Source organism: Myodes glareolus, chromosome 17 (assembly GCF_982192425.1).
Source record: "Myodes glareolus chromosome 17, mMyoGla1.1, whole genome shotgun sequence".
NCBI classification, from domain to species: Eukaryota; Metazoa; Chordata; class Mammalia; order Rodentia; family Cricetidae; genus Myodes; species Myodes glareolus.
In genome coordinates, this window is record NC_142042.1 from 21,034,216 (window position 1) to 21,046,706 (window position 12,491).

The window sequence follows — 12,491 nt, forward strand, 5'->3', positions numbered from 1 at the left end:
ATGTCTATACATTGATATTCTTAAATAGGATCATAACTACCTATGTTAGTATTTTATAACTCTTCTTTCTCCAGATAATTTAACAAAACCTTGTGCACAATGTTTGTAACATGACAAGGAGTTGATTGTATATTCGTAGCATGTTCTGATTGTTTGCTTGTCTCCTTTTGTCTCCATATAATCAAGATGGAACCCAGGGACATTATAGCAGAGGCTTTGTAACCCTCCCTAGCAGTGGCATATATGACAGCACCAGATTGGCTCTGCCAGTCAGTCTGATACCACAAAGCACGGGTAGCCAGTCGTTCTGTGTCAGGCATTCTGCCAAGCAACAGCAGCTGGGAGAAAGGACAAACTGGTCATAGGTCCTTCCTTAGTCTAGCTGAGAGTATCAGACCAGAAGGAAACTGCAAACAATGACTCAGACATTAAGACCATATTGCCAAGGCTGTTACACTGTTACAGACTACAGACTTGATTAGACACCAAGTGGGCAACATCTCGAGTTTAAAGAACAGAGCAAATGTAGAGGGGTGCTTTTGAAGACTCTATGTTTAACTGGATTAGCGTCTGGAGTGGCAGGTTGGTCTGAGGAAGTGGCAGTTGAAAGGTAGGCGTGGCAGAGATTTCCTGTTTGTAATATAAATTGGTAAATTGTCATAAGCTGTGTATACTTACTGAGGGCTGACTCAGAACAAGCAAATAGGTTTTACTTCAAGTAGCTTCTAAATCTGCCTTGTCCTGGAGCAGACTGGCCCCAGGCTCTGTAACAGATTGAAAGAACAGCAAACAATGAAGGCTATTACAAACATTGCACCCTTGGAAACAGCCGGAAGGCAAATGGTTACTAATGAGGTTACCACTGTTCATCCCACGGTATAAAAATACCTATGTGGAGTTGGGAATCCTGAAGCTCATCCAGCAAGTGCTCCGTTCTGACTGTATCATCTCTCAGTCAGACACTCTGGCATGGCTGTCTTAACTAGGCTTTCCCAGGCTTCTCTGTTGGATGCAGTAAGCTTTGATTTGATGATGCTTTGCTGTCTGTCTGCTACTTGCTATTTGTTCTTTTACTTTTGCTTGCCCTATAGTTGATAAACTCACTCATTCGAGACTGAAAGCATGGTGTGATGGTTAATCTTGGTTGCCAACTTGACCGTCTCTGGAAATAAATAAAACCCAAGCACCTGGCTATACCATGAGGATTTTTTTTTTGAGTATTGAATTATTTGAAGTGGGAAGACCCACCCTAAATCTGGATCATTTGAGTTGGGAGAGCTACCCTAAATCTAGGCCAGACCTTCTGATGGCAACCAACATAAAATGACATGGAAGAAGGAAGCTGTTGCCTTTTGCCTGCTTGACCTCACTCTCCCTGGCAAGTTCACCTGTCCAGGTCCCGAGACATCCCTTCATGGCTGTTAGAATTGACTTCTTCAGGATTCCAACAGAGACGGAAGACTGGCAGCTCTCTAGGATTTGCTGGGACTCCAGCACCAGATTGAGACCATTGAGACATCCAGTATCAAGGGCTGAACAGCTACCAGATCCTACCAGATCCTTGGCCTTCCCATCAGGAGACAGCCATTGTTGGACTACTCAGACACACACACACACACACACACACACACACACACATTCAGTTGATCAGGTCTGTTCCTTTAGAGAACCCTGATACACATGGCTACGGTGTTCATTCTCTGAGTCTTTCTTTGTCCACTTTCCTATCTCCTTCAGCCTTAAAACTTCCAGTTTTCAGCAGGACATAAGGTATGTTTGTATTTTGAGCCAAGGTTTCATGTAACCCAGGATGGCCTCAAACTCCTGATATTCCCACCTTAGTCTCCCAAACCTGAGATTACAGCCAGAGCACCACCATACTTAACTAGGTGTAGCACAAATAAATAAAAACCCAGAGACAGATACTGGGGTTCAAGCTGAAGACCAGAAAAGCAAAGTAGCTAACCATTAGAGAGTTCTTACCTCTTCCAAGGCTCAGACAAACAAAACGGCGATCCTGTCCTTAGAGTGACTACAGACTCCAATGCTCTCCAAACCTCAGTCTGCAATGAGCTCTTGTCTCCTCCTGCCTTATATTCCCCTCTCTGCCCAGCCTTACCACTCCTGTCTCCACCTCCCTAGGGCTGGGATTAAGGGTGTGTGGCTCCCGAGTGCTGGGAGCACCTTTGTGTGAAATCTGTTTCTCTTTTAGACAGATTAAATCCCTAGCCTAGGGTGGCCTTGAGTTCTAGAATTAAAGGGGTGTGGTACCACACCCTGGCCTCTAGTGGCCTGACTCTGCACTTTGATCTTAAAGCAAGCTTTATTTATTAAAACACAAATAAAATATCACTATAACTGAGAGATAGGATGTTTCCATCCACTGCTTGCTGCTATATTAAAATGACTGAGATTGAAAAATTTAATTGTGTTAATATTTTAAGGTACTATACAAAATAATGGGTTTGTTGTTTTTCATTTTATTTTATTTATTGACAATCTCCTATCAAAGGCTGACTTTCTATTAATTCATTATGACATTTTCACACACACATATATACATACATATGTAAATCTATATAGATGTAGTAGTTTGCTCCTGTTTAGCTCCCCACTTCCTTCCACATGTCTTCCTCTAGATTCCTTATAGTTCTGGAAGCTGGGAAGATGAAGCAAGATGAAGCAAGACTCCAGGAAGTTAAATTATCTGGTAAGAGAAACTTCTTAATACCGAGACGGCCCCACCATGTTGCGCCCCCTGGTAGGAAGGAGCACTGTGTCCGGGTGACAAGGAGTGAACGTAGATGAGCTTCTTCAGTCAGACCTCTCATAGGTGCATTTGATCTTATTCATGAGCACAGACCCGCATGACACAATCGCTTCCCATAGTCGCACTAGGGTCTGTTCAAATTCAACGTCTGTTGCTGTGATAAACATCCAACCAAAGCTAACACGGGGAGGAAAGGGTTTATTTGGCTTTTACTTGCTTATCATAGTCCATCATTAAAGGAAGCCAAGACAGGAGCCAACCCAGAGACCATGAAGGAATGCTGGCTATTGGCTCACTCCTGAAGTCTGGCTCAGTTTGCTTTCTTACTTGCCCAGGGGTGGCATGCCCACAGTGGGATGGGCCCTTTCATATTGATCATTAATCAAGAAAATCCCCATTGGCATGCCCACAGACCAGTTTGGTGGAGACTGTTCCTAAGCTGAGGTTTCCTTTTCCTACGTGACTTTAGTTTTGTGTCAAGCTGACAAAATCTAACTACTACCGAGATTAAATTCCAATAGTGAGTTGAGAGGGGCCAAAAACATTTAAACCCAATTGCTTAGTTTTTATAATGTGTATTGGTTACTTTTCTCACCAAATAACTGACAGGAAACCACTTAAGGGAGGTTTCATTATGGCTCAAGGCTTGAGGTGATACAGTCTATCATGGCAGGGAGGACTTGGCTGCCTAAGGCCAAGGAAGTTTACAGCTAGGACAGCTTATTGCATGGTTCAGATCCGGAAGGGGAGAAAAGATAAAAAGGGGTGCCCCATACTCCTCAAGACCTCTTCCTGTGGTCCGCTTTCTCCTGTCAAGTTCACCTTCTCAAAGTCTTCACAAGCTTTCAGGACGGAGCAAACAGTTGGTGGTCTAGTGTATATAGTAGCAAACCATCTATAGGAAAGCCAAGAGGCAGGGCTGCAACTCAGTGGCAGAATGTTTGCTTCTTACGACTGAAGTCCTCCTTCTCACACAAGACCTGTAACCTGGTAAAAGGACCCAAGTATGACCTTGAACTGTGGATCCTTCTACTTACACCTGCCACTTCCTGGGATTATAGGGGTGTTTGTGCACGTGCGTGCATGAGTGCATTGTGCGTGTGTGCGTGCATGCGTGTGCGTGCGTGCGTGTGTGTGTGTGTGTGTGTGTGTGTGTGAGAGAGAGAGAGAGAGAGAGAGACCAAGCCCAGCCCTCTTTGTGTAAACAAAATCTGCAGAACATATCGCTGAACAGCATCGTAGAGATGGACGCCGGTTTTCAGAGGAATATTGTGCACATTGTCCTCTAGTGTTCATCCTACTAACATTTTGCAAAGCAGTCATTCACTTTTTTTTTTTTTTTTCAGCAAACCTCGACTGCTCAGAATCCTAACTGGAAGCAGAGGTTTCTTCCTTCATTAATAGACTGGTCCAACTTCTTTAGGCAGGAACTGTTCAGACCATTGATCATTTCCCACTACAGGATGTGGAAAATTACACTCTCTTTGTTTCCTTTTTAATATCTTTATCTTAAAACAGTATGCTTATCTTATAAAAAAAACAAAACAAAACAAAACAAAACAAAAAACCGAAGGGCTGGAAAGATGGCTCAGAAGTTGAGATGTCTTGCTGCACTTTCAGAGTTTAGTGTCCAGTGTCTGTGTTAGGCAGTTCATGACTGTTTGTAAGTTTTGCTCCAGGGGATCCAGTGTGTTCTTTTGGCCTCCAAGGTATCTGCACTGATGTGCACTCATGTGCGTGTATATGCACGTGCACGTGAACACACAAGTTTTTTTTAAAATAAATGCTTAGAGTGGGGCATATGTTTTTATTTTTTAATTTTATTTAATGGTTTTTGTTTGTTTGGTTTGGTTTGGTTTTTTTGAGACAGCATTTCACTGTAGCTTTGGAGCCTGTCCTGGAACTAGCTCTGTCCCTGGAACTTACAGAGATCCACCTGTCTCTGCCTCCCTCCGAGTGATGAGATTAAAGGCATGTGCCACCACTACTGGAGGGGCATATGTTTTTAAGTATAATACTCAGGTGTCAGGAGGATCTCTGAGTACAACATCAGTCTGGTTTACATAGAGAGTTTCAGGTCAATTAGGGATACACTGTGAGACCTAGTCTCAGCAAATAATCAAAAAAATCTTCAAAAAAACAACAGCACGGGTGTGGTGGTACACATCTTTAATCCCAGCACTCCATAGGCAGAGGCAGGCAGATCTCTGTGAGTTTGAGGGTAGCCTGATCTACAGAGTGAGTTCCACTCCACCCAGGGCTATGTGGACAGACCTTGTCTCAGAAAGTAAAAACATATGAGTGAGACAGTTACGGCACACACCTTTAATCCCAGCATTTGGGAGACTGTGGGGTGTCTCCAGGTTTGAGGCCAGCCTGGTCTACATAGTGAGTTCCAGGACAGCCAGGCCTACAGAAAGAAATCCTATCTTCAAAATAAAATAAAAATAACAATGAACAAAGCTAGTCACAATGGCACTTGCCTTCAATCACTGTATTTAGAAAACTGAAGCAGGAAGATGAGGAGCTCAAGGCTATCCTTAGCTGTATAAAGTTCAAGGACAGCCTGGACTCTTGAGACCATGCCAACCTCTCCTCTCCCCCAAAGCAAAAACAAAAACAAGGAACAATTCATTTTTTTCCTCCAAACTATGCTGAAAATTCATAAGTTTTATAAAAACCAGGTACGTGCTATTGTATCATTCTAATGTAGAAGTGCCTATTTCATGCCATTAGATTGTGACTTTTTAAAAAGATTCATTTTCTATTTGTATTAACGTGTGCATGTGTGTATCTGCATGAATGTACACACATCTGCATGTGTGTAGATGCCTGTAGAGTTCAGAATAGGGTGTTAGATCCCTGGGAGCTGGAGCACAATGTAGTTGTGAACCACATGATGTGGTGCTGGGAGCTGAACTTTGGTCCTCTGGGAAAGCAGCAAGAACTCCTCACCTCCGGGCCATCTCCCTAACCCCCAATTCTGTGATGCTGTAAAAACCTTATCCATTCGAAGAAAGGGATTGGTCAGTTAACATTATAAACTACAGAAAACTTGAAGACAGACTATATGTATATATGAGATACATAGTATAAATGTATACTTCTAGCTGGGCGGTGGTGGTGCACACTTTTAATCTCAGCATGCAGGAGGCAGAGGCAGGCAGATCTCAGTGAGTTCAGGGCCAGCCTGGTCTACAAAGTGAGTTCTAGGACAGCCAGGACTGTTACACAGAGAAACCCTATAACAACAACAAAAATAAATAATAAATGTATACTTTCGCATACAACCATCTACAGCAGTGGCTCTCAACCTTCCTAATGCTGTGACCCTTTAATACACTTTCTCATGCTATGGTGCTTCCCAACCATAAAATTTTTTTTGTTGCTACTTCATAACTGTAATTTTGCTACCATTATGAATCATAATTTAAATATCTGTCTTAGATGATCCCTGTGAAAGAGTCATTTGACCCCCAGAGAGGTTGTGACCTGTCACAGGTTGAGAACTGTTGACAGAGGTTTCTGTCCTACAGTCATTCAGTCCCAAAGAAACACACAGAGGCCTACATTAATTATAAGCTGGTTGGCCTATTATGCTTCTTATTAGCTAATTCTTACATCTTAAATTATCCCATTATTCTTTTCTATGTTAGACACATGGCTTGGTACCTTTTATCAGTGAGGTAGTCACATCTTGCTTCTTCTGTGTCTGGCTTTCTCTGTGAAGACTGCAGCCCTTTCCTCTTCCCAGAATTCTCCTGTTCTTGTAGCCCCGCCTCTACTTCCTGCCTGGCTACTGGCCAATCAGTGTTTTATTAAAAGACCATTGTCCCACAGCAGAAAACCACTCATCTAAAGCAACAATGTTAGTGCCGAGAAGAAACACTGATAAAGAAAAGGGATTAATGACAATAGCATTAAATTAAAAGGGTGTTTACAGTAGCATAATTTATATATTTATCAAGGCTCAAGAACTTTAAAAAATGTCTGCCTAGGGCTGGTGTAATGACTCTGCTTATAAAAGCTCTCCTTGCCCAAACCTGGTGACCTGAGTTCCTCAGAACAGTGGAGGGAGAAAGCCAACCCCTAAGTTATTCTCTATATTCATTATTTTCTATTACTGTGATAAAATACCATGGCCAAGACAACTTGTGAAATAAGAGTTAATTTGGACTTTTGGTTCCAGGGAGATAAGAATCCATCATGACCAAGAAGGGACAGGCATGGCTGCCAGGGTAGCAAACTGAGAACTCATATCTCCAATCACAAGCAGGGAGCAGACAGAGCAAAAAGAGTGAAAAGCAGATGAGGCTTTTCACTCTTAAAGTCTGCACCCCCCAGTGGCATACTTTCTCCAGCAAGACCACACCTCTTATACCTACCCAAACCGTGCCACCATCGGGGACCAAGAATTCAAATGCGTTAGACTCTGAGGACCTTCTTCATGTGAACTGTTACATCCTTTGACCTTTGCTCACAAGCTGCTGTGTCATGCCAATGCCAGAGACACACATGCATCTGAACTCACACACATACCACACACTAAATAAAATTTATAGATTAATAAATGGTATCTATCTGCTGTGTTTTCTATTAAGTTGGCTTCTGATTTCTATTAAGTTGTTTATGGATAGCTCTCACTATACGATCCATTTCTAATGCCATCGGAATTTCACCTAAGGACCTGGAGCAGTGCCGTTCTACTCTTGGTTGCCTGTGGCGATGGCCTAAAAGGCTGGGGGCAGGTACTGAAATACATTTACCAAGCATTTTTATTCATACTGCATTTTTCTGGAGGAGGCCAAATCTCCCCACAATTCTTCTTCACAAATCTGAACCCCGTCTTGAATGGTTGCTGGTGTGGAAATGCATATATTTATGAGATTATATCTGTCATAACCTTCCTGGCTCAGTCTTTTTCACACATTTCCATGAGCTACTTTGAATACAGGACAAAGCACATTCTCACTTATAAGATTGTTTCATGGGTTATGAACATAATTGCCAATGTAAACAGACTGGAGAATGGGAACCAGGTAATGAAAGTCCTGAGTAGCTGAAACCGGATCATTGCTAACAAACCCCCTGTCCTCTTGCAAACCATTTCCTGGTGTCTATTACTTGCAGAGACAGGAAGCATGTGATTGGTTCATCAGATGTGCGTGGAGTCAATGTGTTGTTTCTCCATCAAAAGCTTTAGGAGATAAGTATGCCTCCCTGCCCCTTTTGCATTTGAGAGAGGTGCTCATGCAACTCCCTAGGCAGAAGCGGTGGTTAGTCTTGATTTCCTACTTGCTGGGATTTAGAATCACCATGGAAACAAGCCTGGACTTGTTTGTGAGGGATTGTCTAGATTACGGTTACTGAGGTGGGAAAGACCCATCTGACATATGGGTGGGGCCATTTCACAGTTGGGATCTGAGATCCAGTAAAAATCAGAGAGTGGGTTGAGACTGTTAGCAACCTGCTTCCTGACTGGATGCCATGAAACCAGCCCCCTCAGCTGCTGCGATCCTAGCTTTCCAGTTCCCTCACTGTGATGGATGTGTACCCGTGAACTGAACCAAAACACGCCTCCACCTCCCAGTGGTGTGTCAGGGAATTTTACCACTGAAAGAACAGAAGTCAGCAAAACAGCAGCAGACAAGGGCACAGACTGAGGTCACAGAAGGAAATCTCACAAGCAGAAACAACAACCCTTCCATTGTGTGAGAACGAGGATTTTGTGGGTTATGGCATTTTAGCTCAACTAATAAAGCATGTCAAAGTAGTTTCGGAAGACTTGTACCTATGAAATACACTATTATCAGGATTCAAACCTCATGCTTGAAATTTTGGGTTCAACCTCCAGTATAAATTTTAAAAAATATTGTTATTTATTTACTTACTCAATTTTTGAAACAGGGTCTCCCTATGTGGTGCCCTAGCAGACCTGGAACTCACTATGAAGACCAGGCTAAACTTAAACTCAGAGATCCACCAGCCTTTGCCTCCCAAATGCTGGAATTAAAAGTGTATGCTAGCACACCAGGCATTTGTTAATTTTTTATTGATACCTATAGCTCACACAGCACTCTGGAGACAAGAACAGAAAGATTGTGAGTTCCAGCTCCACAACAGGGCTGTGCCTCCAAAAAAGAAAAAAATTAAAAATATTTAAAGATAAGATCAAACAACTTCTTGATTTTATTTTAAAATGTTACAACCTAGACATGCACACATGCATGTATGTTTGTGTGTGTGTGTGTGTGTGTGTGTGTGTGTATATATATTTGTAAAAACTCTTATCTGATTTTCTATGGGGCAAAATAATTCTGGTCCTGCTAGGGCTGGGAAATTGCTCAGGTTTTGAGGGTATATATGACCGGGAACGTTTGTAATGGGTGGAACGATGTAGAGCTAAGGACAATGTAGAACAAAGAAGAATAAGAAAGAACTATGAGAAATAATGATTGAAGATTCAGACAATTCCTGTAATGTGGATTGACCAGCCTGTGACTTCAATACTCCAGAGTCTGGGGCAAAGGGTTGAGTTGAGTCCAGTTCAGACCTAGTCTAGACCATGCACAAGATGGCAGCTCAAATGCAAAAGAAAACAAGAAATAGTTCAAATAGTTTGAGAACACAGTGAAAGTGCTAAGTCACACGAAGAGAAAGAAGTTACAGCACGCAGCAAGTGTGCAGCCTGAACAAGGGAATCCTCTTGCCAGGGAGCTCAGAGCCTCTGACATTGTTTGCAGCCTGGGAGTTCACGGAAAGGTTCTGCTCCCTAGAAAAGGCCCGACAGGACAAACCACACAGAGAATGACAAACCCGGGATCGCCACAGTCATGTAAGACGCACAGCAAAAGAACACAGGCAGGATATCAAAATGCAGTCACCTTCAACAGTGATGTGAGACTTTCGCTGTCCTTTCTTCAAAAAGTCCTTTGTTGTATTTGTTCCGAGCAACAAAATGTAAGGACTCACAATGTGGGAAACCGTGTTTGTGCTGTTTAACACCTGGGTAAGAATTATATCCAATATATCCTCAAAAGAGTTAAAAAAAATGTTGCAACCTATTAAAAAAGAAGTCATGGAGGCCACATTCTTTAGGTTTCTATGCCTGTGATAAACATTATGACCCAAAGCAACTTGGGGAGAAAAGGCTTTATTCCAGTGAAATTGTTGTTTTTTGTGGAGAAAAGTCAGGTCAAGAATTAAGGTTGGAACCTGGACACCGGAGGGACATTACTTATTAGCTTGCTTCCCATGACTTCCGCTATCTTCTCACATGTCCTAAGCCTCCTTAACTCAGGATGGCATGGCCCACAGCACTAGGTCCCTCCCACATCCATCATTCATCAGGAACATACACACACAAACTTGTCTACCGGCCAGTCTAGTGGAGGCATTTTCTCAGTCATGGTTCCTCTTCCAGATAACGCTAGCTTGTGTTATGTTTTCAAAATCCAGCCAGGACAGAGGTGGAGGGATAAAGAGGCAGGGCTGACTGTGGGAGGACTTGGGGTGAGCAGTGGGGAGAGAATATGCTCAAAATGCATTGTATTGAAAGACCTGGAAAAATTCAGACCCCTCTAGCAGAAAAAATTAGAGCCAAAAATCTAAGCAGGGAGAGAAGAATCAAAAAATCTAGATTAACCAGTTCAGTGACTCTATTTCAGGAACTAGCTGAAAATAAAGTTAGATTATAATCTTGAGAAACAGGGAGTTACCCCCTTGTGATCATCACTGGTATTTTTGGAATTTTCCAATAACACCTTTCCTACCCTCTTTGGATGGTTCTTCCCTTAAATACCCCTTCTCCCAGCTACTCGGGGTCGAACTCTCTACCCCTGCGTGGGAAATGAGTTTCGGCCCCAGTGCACTGGTTCCTGTCCTGTCAATAAACCTCGTGTGATTGCAGCAAGGACGGTCTCTCGTGAGTTCCTGGGGGGTCGTGTTATCCTGAGACTTGAGTGAGAGTCTCCCCACCCTGGAGGTCTTTCAGTATGATATTTTCAAACAATTAAAATATTATATTCAAAAAGAAAACAAATGTGCCAACTTAAAAAATTAGGTGCAGGAAAAGTAAGAACATGGCAAATTATTGATGACTGTTGAGTATTATATTCATGATTTAAAAATTTCAGAGGAGTTCAGAATGGAGGGGCAGATGTGAAACTGTTGGAGACGTATTGTTCATGGATAAAAAAAAAACCTCTGCCACATGGTCACAAGTTTGCCCTTTCTTGGCATTTTGACCACCTTCTTCTTTTTTCTTCCTCTTTCCTCCTCATTAGCCTCCTCCTCCTTTTCCCTTATGAAGAACAGCCTCAATATCTGAATTAAACCAGTCTGGCTAGTTTTGCAGCCCTTCCTGGTTTTACCACATAAAGGATATTTTATTGTTTGGGACTGGGTTAACCGTCTTGAAAAGCTACATTTATCTGTGTAAATATATTTGTTGCAAATTTTATTTAACTTGAGCTATACTAAACTAACACACAGGAACCTTGTGCAAGCATTCACCGGGAACCATCATGGAGCATGAGCGACAAGAAGAAATGGTGCAGCAAAGAAACACAAGAGGAAATAGAATTCAGACGACCTAGTTCTGACGTTGACACTTCTCGGCTAAGACACACTGGTTTAATTAGCCTCTATGAATACCTCTGTCGAGCAAAATATGTTTACATCAACCACAGGAAGTGCTTTGTCAGCCCGAAAGCATCCATCATCCCAAGACAAAATAGCAAAATGAACGAGCAGTAGGCGAGTGTGGTGGACACATCTGTGATCTTAGGACTCGGGAAATGGAAGCAGGACCACGGGGTGGAGGCTAGCTTGGGACACGTCATAGTAAGATCCTGTCTCAAAAATAAGTAAGTAAATAAAGAATACACAGTCGAGCTGGCAGAGTGGCTCCTTCTCAGCAGGGTGGAGAGACATAGAGTGGCTACTCTGACATCAGTGATGCCGTCCTGGGCATGTAATAGTGACTTCACAGGTGACTCCATGCTGTGAGCTTGGGGAAGCATGCCCCTCAGGCCCTCAAAGGTCTGGAAATTTGCCACAAAGGAGATGGTGGGAACCTCGGCCGTGTGTATTGACAACAGGTACAACAAAGTTGTTTGGGTTCAAGAATGGGGGCTGCTCCATGTCCTTTCTGAGAGCCTTTGTCCCCCACACAGTGGCAACGATCCAACAAACAGGCTCTGTGCTTTAATAATCTATGTCTCTGTCATCACTGTGTCCAAAGCCCCACAGCTGATGTGAGCGAGAGCTGCCCCAAAGCCAAATCAAATCAATGGCAAAACAAAGCCCAAAACAAAGCCACTCTGAAAGAATGTTGAAAAGGTTACAAATTTTTATTTTATACAGGTAAAGAATTATTCACACTGATTTTTAAAAAAATCTTTTAGATTCACTTATTTTACGTGTAAGAGTGCTTGCCTGGTTATATGTATGTGTGTGCACCACACACATGCCTGCCGCCTGAGGAAGCCAGAAGTGGGTGTCAGACCTCTAGGAGTGGAGAGGTCGATGGTTGCCAGCCCCTGTGTGACTGCCAGGACCCACACCAAGATCCTCTCCAAGAGCAGCAAGTGCTCTTAACCTCTCAGCCAACTATTCAGATGCCATATTCATTCTTAAAATCAAGCAATTAAACACAAAATTTCCATTAAAATATACCTGAAATAATCCAAGGATGCTGAAAGTCTCAGTCTTTCCTTGT

The 12,491-nt window shown here is 42.7% G+C and overlaps 1 long non-coding RNA gene across 2 annotated transcripts; it reads left to right on the top strand.

Annotated features, from left to right (window-relative positions):
* Window positions 1-471: 471 nt before the first annotated feature.
* Window positions 472-11,659, top strand: LOC146891189 (uncharacterized). Of its 2 annotated transcripts, none has more exons than XR_014997541.2 (3): window positions 472-610; window positions 2,640-2,710; window positions 11,264-11,659. It is a non-coding gene; the product is annotated as an uncharacterized LOC146891189 (long non-coding RNA). The 2 variants fall into 2 exon arrangements; XR_014997540.2 differs by lacking the exon at window positions 11,264-11,659 and adding an exon at window positions 6,960-7,295.
* The last annotated feature ends 832 nt before the right edge of the window (window positions 11,660-12,491 follow it).